Source organism: Crinia signifera, chromosome 2 (assembly GCF_055691185.1).
Source record: "Crinia signifera chromosome 2, ASM5569118v1, whole genome shotgun sequence".
Lineage (NCBI taxonomy): Eukaryota > Metazoa > Chordata > Amphibia > Anura > Myobatrachidae > Crinia > Crinia signifera.
This window is the reverse complement of record NC_139218.1, coordinates 404,775,862-404,790,900: the sequence shown is the minus strand read 5'-3', so window position 1 is coordinate 404,790,900 and position 15,039 is coordinate 404,775,862.

Below are 15,039 nucleotides of genomic sequence, written 5' to 3'. Positions count from 1 at the left end.
CAGCGAGCCACCGAGCCCGAAGCGTGGCGAGCGCAGCGAGTCCCGCGAGGGGATGCGCATACCTGTGAGTACCCAAATTTGTTAACAAAATGGGAAAAACCATATGCACTGCAGGTGGGCAGATGTAACATGTGCAGAGAGAGTTACATTTGGGTGAGTTATTTTGTTTCTGTGCAGGGTAAATACTGGCTGCTTTATTTTTACACTGCAATTTAGATTTCAGCTTCAACACACCCCACCCAAATGTAACTCTCTCTGCACATGTTTTGAGAACACATTTGTACTGCGATCAGATCTGAATAAGGGCAATGTGTAATGGGCATTACGGTGTTATTTGGTCACGCCCCTAACTTTTGGCACTCTCCCTTTTTTGCATGCAGTGATGGGTCAGTCACCAATTCCCTTTGTGGCACTGGGCACCAACATGTCTAATTCCGTCATTGGAGCTGTGTAATGTGAATAAGATTGTGATACCGTGTGGAGAAATTTGGAATGGGAGTACTATTGTGTGGCAATATAGTCCTTGTGACACCGCACGTCTTTTTTTCGGTGTGCGCTGTCCCTTTGTAAACTACGAGAGGGCGCAAATGTAAAGTTTGCAGGAGGGTGCCGAACACCCTAGCACCGGCCCTGACTATAAGCACTCATTCATATTGGTAATGGCAGATAGCGCACTGATCATTGATTGCTCTAGGTGTCTCCGGGGCAGGATGTACTAAGCTTGAGGACTGATACAATGGAGTCAGATGAAGCACCAGCTGGTATTGATAGGCTGGTACTTTGGGAGAAATGTAATAGGGTGAGAGATTCAGAAAGTGAGAGATTTGGGAAGAATTGTTTTTAAAGCGGCAATCATTTACTCTGCAAAACCAGTTTGATTTGGAAATGTAAATGATTGCCGCTTTAAAAACAACTCTACCCAAATCTCTCACTTTCTGATTCTCTCTTCCTATTAAATGTCACCCTTTATCTCTCTTAACTTTATCAATCTTTAAGGCTTAGAACATCTGCCCCTCAGACACCACACATCACCCTGATAAACCCCAGTAATGTAAGGTGATGCAGGTGAGTGGGGGGGGGGGGAGGTGTCGAGGCTTGGAAGGCTGGGAGGGGGGGGGGGGGCTGCTGATGCATTGCTTTCCCTGGTATTCTCATATGGGAACTTTGACAATAAAATAATATAATAAACCACATAGACAATATATTGATAGGACTAGTATCGTGCTAACCTCTGCCGTCTCTGGGATATGCTGCCAGCAGATGTGTCCTATACACTAGCTGCCCCTGTGTATAACGCCAGCATGTTTATACTGCTGCCCCTGTGTATAACACCCACATGTGTATACCGCTGTACCTGTGTATAACACCCACATGTATATACTGCTGCACCTGTGTATAACGCCCACATGTATATACTGCTGCACCTGTGTATAACACCCACATGTATATACTGCTGCACCTGTGTATAACACCCACATGTATATACCGCTGCACCTGTGTATAACGCCAACATGTATATACTGCTGCACCTGTGTATAACGCCCACATGTGTATACTGCTGCACCTGTGTATAACGCCCACATGTATATACTGCTGCACCTGTGTATAACACCCACATGTATATACCGCTGCACCTGTGTATAACGCCAACATGTATATACTGCTGCACCTGTGTATAACGCCCACATGTGTATACTGCTGCCCCTGTGTATAACGCCCACATGTATATACTGCTGCCCCTGTGTATAACACCCACATGTATATACCGCTGCCCTGTGTATAACGCCCACATGTATATACTGCTGCCCCTGTGTATAACGCCCACATCTATATACCGCTGCCCCTGTGTATAACGCCCACATGTATATACTGCTGTACCTGTGTATAACACCCACATGTATATACTGCTGCACCTGTGTATAACGCCCACATGTATATACTGCTGCACCTGTGTATAATGCCCACATGTATATACCGCTGCCCCTGTGTATAACGCCAGCATGTATATACCGCTGCCCTGTGTATAACGCCCACATGTATATACCGCTGCCCTGTGTATAACGCCCACATGTATATACCGCTGCACCTGTGTATAACACCCACATGTATATACCGCTGCCCCTGTGTATAACACCCACATGTATATACCGCTGTACCTGTGTATAACACCCACATGTATATACCGCTGCCCCTGTGTATAACGCCCACATGTATATACTGCTGCCTCTGTGTATAACACCCACATGTATATACCGCTGCCCCTGTGTATAACACCCACATGTATATACCGCTGCTCCTGTGTATAACACCCACATGTATATACCGCTGTACCTGTGTATAACACCCACATGTATATACCGCTGCCCCTGTGTATAACGCCCACATGTATATACTGCTGCCTCTGTGTATAACACCCACATGTATATACCGCTGCCCCTGTGTATAACACCCACATGTATATACCGCTGCTCCTGTGTATAACACCCACATGTATATACCGCTGCCCCTGTGTATAACACCCACATGTATATACTGCTGCTCCTGTGTATAACACCCACATGTATATACCGCTGCCCTGTGTATAACACCTACATGTATATACCGCTGCACCTGTGTATAACGCCCACATGTATATACTGCTGCACCTGTGTATAACACCCACATGTATATACCCCTGTACCTGTGTATAACGCCCACATGTATATACCGCTGCCCCTGTGTATAATGCCCGCATGTATACACTGCTGCCCCTGTGTATAACGCCCACATGTATATACTGCTGCACCTGTGTATAACGCCCACATGTATATACCGCTGCCCCTGTGTATAATGCCCACATGTATATACCGCTGCCCCTGTGTATAATGCCAGCATGTATATACTGCTGCACCTGTGTATAACGCCCACATGTATATACCGCTGTACCTGTGTATAACGCCCACATGTATATACCGCTGCCCCTGTGTATAACGCCCACATGTATATACCGCAGCCCCTGTGTATAACACCCACATGTATATACCGCTGCACCTGTGTATAACACCCACATGTATATACTGCTGCACCTGTGTATAACGCCCACATGTATATACCGCAGCCCCTGTGTATAACACCCACATGTATATACCGCTGCCCCTGTGTATAACACCCACATGTATATACTGCTGCCCCTGTGTATAACGCCCACATGTATATACTGCTGCACCTGTGTATAACGCCCACATGTATATACCGCAGCCCCTGTGTATAATGCCCACATGTATATACTGCTGCACCTGTGTATAACGCCCACATGTATATACCGCTGTACCTGTGTATAACGCCCACATGTATATACCGCTGCCCCTGTGTATAACGCCCACATGTATATACCGCAGCCCCTGTGTATAACACCCACATGTATATACCGCTGCACCTGTGTATAACACCCACATGTATATACTGCTGCACCTGTGTATAACGCCCACATGTATATACCGCAGCCCCTGTGTATAACACCCACATGTATATACCGCTGCCCCTGTGTATAACACCCACATGTATATACTGCTGCCCCTGTGTATAACGCCCACATGTATATACTGCTGCACCTGTGTATAACGCCCACATGTATATACCGCAGCCCCTGTGTATAATGCCCACATGTATATACTGCTGCACCTGTGTATAACGCCCACATGTATATACCGCTGTACCTGTGTATAACGCCCACATGTATATACCGCTGCACCTGTGTATAACACCCACATGTATATACCGCAGCCCCTGTGTATAACACCCACATGTATATACCGCTGCACCTGTGTATAACACCCACATGTATATACTGCTGCACCTGTGTATAACGCCCACATGTATATACCGCAGCCCCTGTGTATAACACCCACATGTATATACCGCTGCCCCTGTGTATAACACCCACATGTATATACTGCTGCACCTGTGTATAACACCCACATGTATATACCGCTGCCCTGTGTATAACACCCACATGTATATACCGCTGCCCCTGTGTATAACGCCCACATGTATATACCGCAGCCCCTGTGTATAACACCCACATGTATATACTGCTGCACCTGTGTATAACACCCACATGTATATACCGCTGTACCTGTGTATAACGCCCACATGTATATACCGCTGCACCTGTGTATAACGCCCACATGTATATACCGCTGCCCCTGTGTATAACGCCCACATGTATATACCGCTGCTCCTGTGTATAACGCCCACATGTATATACCGCTGCCCCTGTGTATAACGCCCACATGTATATACCGCTGCAACTGTGTATAACGCCCACATGTATATACCGCTGCCCCTGTGTATAACACCCACATGTATATACCGCTGCCCCTGTGTATAACACCCACATGTATATACCGCTGCCCTGTGTATAACACCCACATGTATATACCGCTGCCCTGTGTATAACGCCCACATGTATATACTGCTGCCCCTGTGTATAACGCCCACATGTATATACTGCTGCCCCTGTGTATAACTCCCACATGTATATACCGCTGCACCTGTGTATAACGCCCACATGTATATACCGCTGCCCCTGTGTATAACGCTCACATGTATATACCGCTGCCCCTGTGTATAACGCCCACATGTATATACCGCTGCCCCTGTGTATAACGCCCACATGTATATACCGCTGTACCTGTGTATAACGCCCACATGTATATACTGCTGCACCTGTGTAAATACAGTACTGCTGCCCCTGTGTATAACGCCCACATGTATATACCACTGCCCCTGTGTAAATACAGTACTGCTGCCCCTGTGTATAACGCCCACATGTATATACCACTGACATGTATATACCGCTGCCCCTGTGTAAATACAGTACTGCTGCACCTGTGTATAACGCCCACATGTATATACAGCTGGTATATATATATACCGCTGCCCCTGTATATATACAGTACCGCTATGCCTGTATATAAATCCCACATGTACCCTTGGGATAATATAGTGTGTGTACCTCTGGCTCTGATTCTAGTCAGCGCCTCCTCTGTCATTTGTCCTACGGCACCTCACTGATAGCCAATCAGAACCCTGCACTCACCTTTGCCCATGTCCTATTGGTCCCTGTGAAGGTCATATCTCCGTGGGAATCGCTGTGAAACTCTCGGACACATTTCTGAGGGTCCCACGTTGTTCCAGGAAACAAACTGGGAATTGCGACGTCCGGGATGTGTAACTCTCTGGTTTGACCGCAGCCGCAGATCGTTCTGAGGGAGGGGAAGTGACATGTTGATAGGTGTCATGGTGACAGGTGTCATGTTGGTCATTACAGATGGGGATACAGATCAGACAGCCACAATCTTTGTGGTAAATAGTTGGTTGATCTTCCTGTAGACTGTACTCACCCCGGGGAATGCACCAACCACAGAGCATAGAAACATAGAGGGGGAAAGGTTTAGTAAGATCGAATGGATAAGAATACTCTGTATTTGTACATCCAATGTCACATACGGCCGGTAAGTTAGAATCGGCTCATTTACTATACGCCGAATTCCGCTGAGTTACCGTATTTTATATACAGCAAGCTCAGCCGAATTCTGGTGCACCAATGACTACAACATCTACAGAACTCGGTCATATATGGCAATGATTTCTATAGTGGTCGCACATTTACTATCATTCGGGTAATTCAGCAGAAAATATAGCTGGAAAATACTCCTCATTTCCAGCCCTCTTTTAGCCAATCCTGGTTGTAAACATACAGGGGAAAAATGGCTGAGGTTCCCCTGTATTATAACAACCAGCTCTTCGCCCAGTCCTGGTTCTGAAAATACAGGGAACAAAAGACAAATGGATCCCCCATATATTTAAAACCCTCACCAGTCAGCAAGGTAATGCCACAGCTTGGAGACAATTTTATATGAGCAGTATAGAAGACGCCTCCGGCTAATGGTGACCAGCATAGAAGACGCCTCCGGCTAATGGTGACCAGTATAGCTAATGGCGACCAGCATAGAAGACGCCTCGAGCTAATGGTGACCAGTATAGAAGACGGCTCCGGCTAATGGTGAACAGTATAGAAGACGCCTCCGGCTAATGGTGACCAGTATAGAAGACGCCTCCGGCTAATGGTGACCAGTATAGAAGACGCCTCCGGCTAATGGTGACCAGTATAGAAGCCGGCTCCGGCTAATGGTGAACAGTATAGAAGACGCCTCCGGCTAATGGTGACCAGTATAGAAGACGCCTCCGGCTAATGGTGACCAGTATAAAAGACGCCTCCGGCTAATGGTGACCAGTATAGAAGACTCCTCCGGCTAATGGTGACCAGCATAGAAGACGCCTCCGGCTAATGGTGACCAGCATAGAAGACGCCTCCGGCTAATGGTGACCAGTATAGAAGACGGCTCCGGCTAATGGCGAACAGTATAGAAGACACCTCCGGCTAATGGCGAACAGTATAGAAGACGCCTCCGGCTAATGGTGACCAGTATAGAAGACGCCTCCGGCTAATGGTGACCAGCATAGAAGACGCCTCCGGCTAATGGTGACCAGCATAGAAGATGCCTCCGGCTAATGGCGACCAGCATAGAAGATGCCTCCGGCTAATGGTGACCAGTATAGAAGACGCCTCCGGCTAATGGTGACCAGCATAGAAGACGCCTCCGGCTAATGGTGACCAGCATAGAAGACGCCTCCGGCTAATGGTGACCAGTATAGAAGACGCCTCCGGCTAATGGTGACCAGTATAGAAGACGCCTCCGGCTAATGGTGACCAGTATAGAAGACGCCTCCGGCTAATGGTGACCAGTATAGAAGACGCCTCCGGCTAATGGTGACCAGCATAGAAGACACCTCCGGCTAATGGTGACCAGCATAGAAGTCTCCTCCGGCTAATGGTGACTAGTATAGAAGATGCCTCCAGCTAATGGTGACCAGTATAGAAGATGCCTCCGGCTAATGGCCACCAGCATAGAAGACGCCTCCGGCTAATGGTGACCAGTACAGAAGACGCCTCCGGCTAATGGTGACCAGTATAGAAGACGCCTCCGGCTAATGGTGACCAGCATAGAAGACGCCTCCGGCTAATGGTGACCAGTACAGAAGACGCCTCGAGCTAATGGTGACCAGTATTGAAGACGCCTCCGGCTAATGGTGACCAGTATAGAAGACGTCTCCGGCTAATGGTGACCAGTATTGAAGACGCCTCCGGCTAATGGCGACCAGCATAGAAGACGCCTCGAGCTAATGGTGACCAGTATTGAAGACGCCTCCGGCTAATGGCGACCAGCATAGAAGACGCCTCCGGCTAATGGTGACCAGTATAGAAGACGCCTCGAGCTAATGGTGACCAGCATAGAAGACGCCTCCGGCTAATGGTGACCAGCATAGAAGACGCCTCCGGCTAATGGTGACCAGTATAGAAGACGCCTCCGGCTAATGGCGACCAGCATAGAAGACGCCTCCGGCTAATGGTGACCAGTATAGAAGACGCCTCGAGCTAATGGTGACCAGTATAGAAGACGCCTCCGGCTAATGGTGACCAGTATAGAAGACGCCTCCGGCTAATGGTGACCAGCATAGAAGACGCCTCCTGCTAATGGCGACCAGTATAGAAGACTCCTCCAGCTAATGGTGACCAGCATAGAAGACGCCTCCGGCTAATGGCAACCAGTATAGAAGACGCCTCCGGCTAATGGCGACCAGTATAGAAGACGCCTCCGGCTAATGGTGACCAGCATAGAAGACGCCTCCGGCTAATGGCGACCAGTATAGAAGACGCCTCCGGCTAATGGTGACCAGCATAGAAGACGCCTCCGGCTAATGGCGACCAGTATAGAAGACTCCTCCGGCTAATGGTGACCAGTATAGAAGACGCCTCCGGCTAATGGTGACCAGTATAGAAGACGCCTCCGGCTAATGGTGACCAGTATAGAAGACGCCTCCTGCTAATGGTGACCAGTATAGAAGACGGCTCCTGCTAATGGTGACCAGCATAGAAGACGCCTCCGGCTAATGGTGACCAGTATAGAAGACGCCTCGAGCTAATGGCGACCAGTATAGAAGACGCCTCCGGCTAATGGTGACCAGCATAGAAGACGCATCCGGCTAATGGCGACCAGTATAGAAGACTCCTCCGGCTAATGGTCACCAGTATAGAAGACGCCTCCGGCTAATGGTGACCAGTATAGAAGACGCCTCCGGCTAATGGTGACCAGCATAGAAGACGCATCCGGCTAATGGCGACCAGTATAGAAGACTCCTCCGGCTAATGGTCACCAGTATAGAAGACGCCTCCGGCTAATGGTGACCAGCATAGAAGACGCCTCCGGCTAATGGTGACCAGTATAGAAGACGCCTCCGGCTAATGGTGACCAGTATAGAAGACGCCTCCGGCTAATGGTGACCAGTATAGAAGACGCCTCCGGCTAATGGTGACCAGTATAGAAGACGCCTCCGGCTAATGGTGACCAGCATAGAAGACACCTCCGGCTAATGGTGACCAGCATAGAAGTCTCCTCCGGCTAATGGTGACTAGTATAGAAGATGCCTCCAGCTAATGGTGACCAGTATAGAAGATGCCTCCGGCTAATGGCCACCAGCATAGAAGACGCCTCCGGCTAATGGTGACCAGTACAGAAGACGCCTCCGGCTAATGGTGACCAGTATAGAAGACGCCTCCGGCTAATGGTGACCAGCATAGAAGACGCCTCCGGCTAATGGTGACCAGTACAGAAGACGCCTCGAGCTAATGGTGACCAGTATTGAAGACGCCTCCGGCTAATGGTGACCAGTATAGAAGACGTCTCCGGCTAATGGTGACCAGTATTGAAGACGCCTCCGGCTAATGGCGACCAGCATAGAAGACGCCTCGAGCTAATGGTGACCAGTATTGAAGACGCCTCCGGCTAATGGCGACCAGCATAGAAGACGCCTCCGGCTAATGGTGACCAGTATAGAAGACGCCTCGAGCTAATGGTGACCAGCATAGAAGACGCCTCCGGCTAATGGTGACCAGCATAGAAGACGCCTCCGGCTAATGGTGACCAGCATAGAAGACGCCTCCGGCTAATGGTGACCAGTATAGAAGACGCCTCCGGCTAATGGCGACCAGCATAGAAGACGCCTCCGGCTAATGGTGACCAGTATAGAAGACGCCTCGAGCTAATGGTGACCAGTATAGAAGACGCCTCCGGCTAATGGTGACCAGTATAGAAGACGCCTCCGGCTAATGGTGACCAGCATAGAAGACGCCTCCTGCTAATGGCGACCAGTATAGAAGACTCCTCCAGCTAATGGTGACCAGCATAGAAGACGCCTCCGGCTAATGGCAACCAGTATAGAAGACGCCTCCGGCTAATGGCGACCAGTATAGAAGACGCCTCCGGCTAATGGTGACCAGCATAGAAGACGCCTCCGGCTAATGGCGACCAGTATAGAAGACGCCTCCGGCTAATGGTGACCAGCATAGAAGACGCCTCCGGCTAATGGCGACCAGTATAGAAGACTCCTCCGGCTAATGGTGACCAGTATAGAAGACGCCTCCGGCTAATGGTGACCAGTATAGAAGACGCCTCCTGCTAATGGTGACCAGTATAGAAGACGGCTCCTGCTAATGGTGACCAGCATAGAAGACGCCTCCGGCTAATGGTGACCAGTATAGAAGACGCCTCGAGCTAATGGCGACCAGTATAGAAGACGCCTCCGGCTAATGGTGACCAGCATAGAAGACGCATCCGGCTAATGGCGACCAGTATAGAAGACTCCTCCGGCTAATGGTCACCAGTATAGAAGACGCCTCCGGCTAATGGTGACCAGTATAGAAGACGCCTCCGGCTAATGGTGACCAGTATAGAAGACGCCTCCGGCTAATGGTGACCAGTATAGAAGATGGCTCCAGTCCTGGGAATCAGAGCTCTGTCACCAATAAAGGGTCATAGTTCGGGTAATAATGAACAGTATAGAAGTCCCTGTGCCATTACCCCCCGACTTGTCAGCCCTGGCCAGGGTCACAGGAGTGTCTCCCGTCTAACATAACCAATACGATCACCAATAATGATTTTGGAGCAACTACTAAAGGTCCTTAAATTTCAGAAAACTTTGCATTGTTTGAGGAATTCTTAAAGTATATCAACTGGAAGGAATTATTTAGAGGTATGGATACTACTAAAAGGTGGCAAACTTAAAAAACAAATACTGCTGGAGGGCACTAATAAATCTATTCCTAGGGTAACTAAAAGAACAAATGTCGGTACTCTTTACCTAGAAGGGCGCCAGCGATTGAAATCGCGGTCGTCGGGGTTAAAAATCGCGGTCATCGCGGGCATCGCGGGTAAATCGGGATGGCCGCGATGCCCGCGATGACCGCGATCACCGCGATTTTCCCATAGGGAACAATGTTAAAACGGCAGATTGACCGCGATTTTACTGTTAAATGCCTCAATGGACCCGATTTGGGGCCAAATAGGCCAAATTAACCCTTAAATGTCCCCCCAAATTTTTCACGCCACCCCACGATCCACGCCAACCCGAAGCGTGGCGAGCGCAGCGAGGCCGCGAGGGGCGGCGGTACGCGTCCTCCGACCTTTTCATGCCCTACTATCCACTAGGGCGTGGTGTGAGAATATAATAGTGTGGCGAGCGCAGCGAGCCACCGAGCCCGAAGCGTGGCGAGCGCAGCGAGCCCCGCGAGGGGACGCGGATACCTTCACAGGTAGACGCGTCCCCTCGCGGGCTTCACAGGTGTCGGCGTCGCCACGGACACCTGTGAAGCCCGCGAGGGGACGCGTATAACTGTGAAGGTATCCGCGTCCCCTCGCGGGGCTCGCTGCGCTCGCCACGCTTCGGGCTCGGTGGCTCGCTGCGCTCGCCACACTATTATATTCTCACACCACGCCCTAGTGGATAGTAGGGCATGAAAAGGTCGGAGGACGCGTACCGCCGCCCCTCGCGGGCTCGCTGCGCTCGCCACGCTTCGGGTTGGCGTGGATCGTGGGGTGGCGTTAAAAATTTGGGGGGACATTTAAGGGTTAATGGGCTCTGTGGCCCATTTAACATTGATTCCTATGGCCAAATCGGGTGGATTGAGCCATTTAACAGTAAAATCGGGTCCATCGCGCCTTTTAACATTGATTCCTATGGGAAATCGGGAGCATCGCGTCGCGGGCATCGCGGGTACATTTATGGCCGGCCGCGACGTGACCGACACGATTTCCATGTTTAACATTGGTTTCAATGGGAAATCGCGGGCATCGCGTCGGTCGCGTCGCGGCCATACATAAATGTACCCGCGATGCCCGCGACGGGCGCCCTTCTAGGTAAAGAGTACCCAAATGTCAAAAGGAAACCAATGTGGTTTAACAGCAAAGTCAAATGTGAAATAGCTAAAAAAAGGAGAGCATTACACACATTTAAACAAGATGGGGCAACAAAATCATTTGCCGCATATAAAGAATGTAATAAGAAATGTAAAAATACAAATCAAGATGGCTAAGTTATAGACTGAACGTAAAATAGCCGCAGATAGCAAATCTAATCCCAAAAATTCTACAGTTATATAAATGGGAAATGGTTAAGGAAGGAAAATATTGGCCCACTAAAAATTAAGCAGAGTACCCTGGTAATAGAAGGAAAAGAGAAAGCGGGATTATTCAATGAATTTTTTGCTTTGGTATTTACAAGGGAAGAATCTTCAGAGGATCTTGCACAGATTAAATGCTCGGCTCTTGATTGCTCCCAAACTCTATGTTTGATTGGGAAATAGTCAAAAATAGGTAAAAGAACCTAAATACAGGGTCGGATTAACAATGGGCTGTATAGCTCCAGGTCCACTCTCCATTTTGTAGCTGAGGGTCAGGACTTTCCAACAAGCCCGGCCTCACTTCGCTAGCCCCCCGGAACCCAAAGATACCACCAGGCAAACCTGGAACGTTTTCCCCATAGGATAACATGGAACCCTCTAATTCCGACCCCCACCCAGTTCCAACGGTGCAAGTTCCCTCTCTGGCATCTCAAAAGCTCGAGGTTGATCTAATTCAAACCCAAATCGCTGGACATTCAATGTGATACCGGGTTGGTCCATATGGGTTAATTGGTTCCAGAGATAATGTGGGTTAACCCATTTTTACATTTATAATTTCATGGCATGTAGTTTGAGGGGAGATTTCTCTGGAACCAAACGACCTAGTTTCACCAAACCAAAATCATTCAAAGCCCACTCAAAAGTTATTCAATATGATACTGGTCTCATGTAAATGGGTCAGTTGGTTCTGAAGATATAGCCAGTTGGTTAAAGGGGGGGGTGGTTGTTTTCTATCCCCCTCAAACCAGAAAATGCAGGGACTAGGCTGGTGTAAAAGGGGCCAGCCCTGGGACCATATTCCCGGCCAAAGTCCCTGCATTTTCTGGCGTGAAAGGGGATTTTTTTCAAATAGCCGAGACCTGCAGTGCCCCCTGCTCTCTGCCTGGCTGTCACTTCTGCCTGGCGGCAGCTGTCCCCCAGTTACCGTGAGCATGTATTCCCCCATGGCAATGAACATGTAATCCCACATGGCAACAAGCATGGAACCCCTGGCATAGAGCAGGAAGGTAAGCAGCACTTATGTGGCATAATTTTTAATAGGCATTATGGAGTTTGGCATAATACGTAATGGAAATTATGGTGTGTGGCTTAACATGTAATGGGCATTATGATGTAGATTTTTAGTGTGCTCTAAAGCCTCGCAATGCCCCTGTTTATGAAGCATGTTGTGAGTTTTTGCACAATCTGTTTGGTACAGTATAGTGTGTATTTTGGCTCAATCCATGTGGCATAATGTGTAAGAGGCAAGTACAGTATAAGGGGGTTACTATTGTGTTGCATGATTTGTATAAGGGGTATATGGTGTGGTAAACTTAGGTGACCACATAAAAGGTGCTGAAATGTTGTCTACCAAGTTTTGGGTTTAAGTATTTTTTTATGACTAGAATGCCGCCTCACCCCGCCAGTATTTTAGGACATCAGTGTCCTGCGGGTGCATCTTTGGAGGGTACCCGGCAATATATCTCCCAGCATCCTGTGAGTGTCAGAATTTGTAATATATTATTTATAAAATATATATATATATATATATATATATATATATACATACACACACACACACATACACAGTTTCTTATATAGCCCAGCAGATTCCGTTACAGTGTCTTATATAGCGCAGCAGATTCCGTTACAGTGTCTTATATAGGGCAGCAGATACCGTTACACTGTCTTATATAGCACAGCAGATTCCATTACAGTGTCTTATATAGCGCAGCAGATTCCGTTACGTTACAGTTTGTTATATAGCGCAGTAGATTCCGTTACAGTGTCTTATATAGAGCAGCAGATTCCATTACAGTTTCTTATATAGCGCAGCATATTCCGTTACAGTGTCTTATATAGCGCAGCAGATTCTGTTATAGCGTCTTATATAGCGCAGCAGATTCCGTTACAGTGTCTTATATAGCGGAACCGTTACAGTGTCTTATACAGCGCAGCAGATTCCGTTACAGTATCTTATATAGCGCAGCAGATTCTGTTACAGCGTCTTATATAGCGCAGCAGATTCCGTTACAGTGTATTATATAGCGCAGCAGATTCCGTTACAGTGTCTTATATAGCGCAGCAGATTCCGTTAGTGTCTCATATAGCGCAGCAGATTCCGTTACAGTGTCTTATATAGCGCAGCAGATTCCGTTACAGTGTATTATATAGCGCAGCAGATTCCGTTACAGTGTCTTATATAGCGAAGCAGATTCCGTTACAGTGTATTATATAGCGCAGCAGATTCCGTTACTGGGTGTTATATAGTGCAGCAGATTCCGTTACAGTGTCTTATATAGCACAGCAGATTCTGTTGCGCTTTACAATAGTAGACAGTGATAAAAAAAACTGGGTAACCACAGAGAGATTTGGAGGTAGGAGGGCCCTGCTGCAAGCTTACAATCTATATATATAGGAGGGAAACACAAGGACAGGCACCAGTAATAGCATAGCAGTCCCACCAAGTTACAAGTCCAGAAGGGAAGCTATATAATACATAAGTGCCTCAGAGGGTTATGAGTGTAGAATTTAAATATGATAGGCTTGCCTGAGAGTCTTATTGTGCGTGGAAGGGCATTCCATAGGATGGGAGCAGCCCGATGAAAGTCCTGTAATAGTGAATGGGAGCTAGTGATCCGTGCAGAAGCGACGCAGATATATATGGAATGATAGGAACGATCACACACTTGTAGAAGTCCAATGTAGATTTATTTAAGGCATGAGATGGTATACATACACGGCCCAACAGCTGTTTCAACTGATATTCACAGTCTTCCTCAGGGGCCCCTGAGGAAGACTGTGAATATCAGTTGAAACGGCTGTTGGGCCGTGTCTGTATACCATCTCATGCCTTAAATAAATCTACATTGGACTTCTACAAGTGTGTGCCGGTTCTTCCCAAAACCTTCTGCAAGGAGGGTGAGTGCTTCTGTATCTTTACATTACAGGACTGTGCAGTTCTTTTATTTTCAAAATTGAGTACTGTCTTACATGACCTATATAATATATATATATATAAATAAAAAGATGGATTTATTGGAGAGCGCTGGACTTAGTACCACCTAGTCAATTATATGGTAATAACTGAATGATACATCAATCACACTTCATATGACAATTCCTTTTCCCCTTCCAGAATGACACGTGAGATCCGTTCCGGATAAAAAAGTTATTTATTGAACCCAACGCGTTTCGTCAGCACATATTCATCAGGGGTGTGACTAAAAGTGGTACCGAAAGAAAAACAGGGAGCGTACTTTAAGTATTATAGTACACAGTGTACATTGCAATACAAAGACGTACAGAAGATTCACATAATATACATACCAAAAGAGTTTACTACAGGTCGAGTATCCCGTATCCAAATATCCGTTATCCGAATTATTCCGAAATACGGACATTCCAGAAAGTGAAAAAAAAATTTTTTTTTGCTAAAAACTCACTGGGGACATATGTAACAGCATCACTGGGGACATGATATGTAACTGGCACTATAT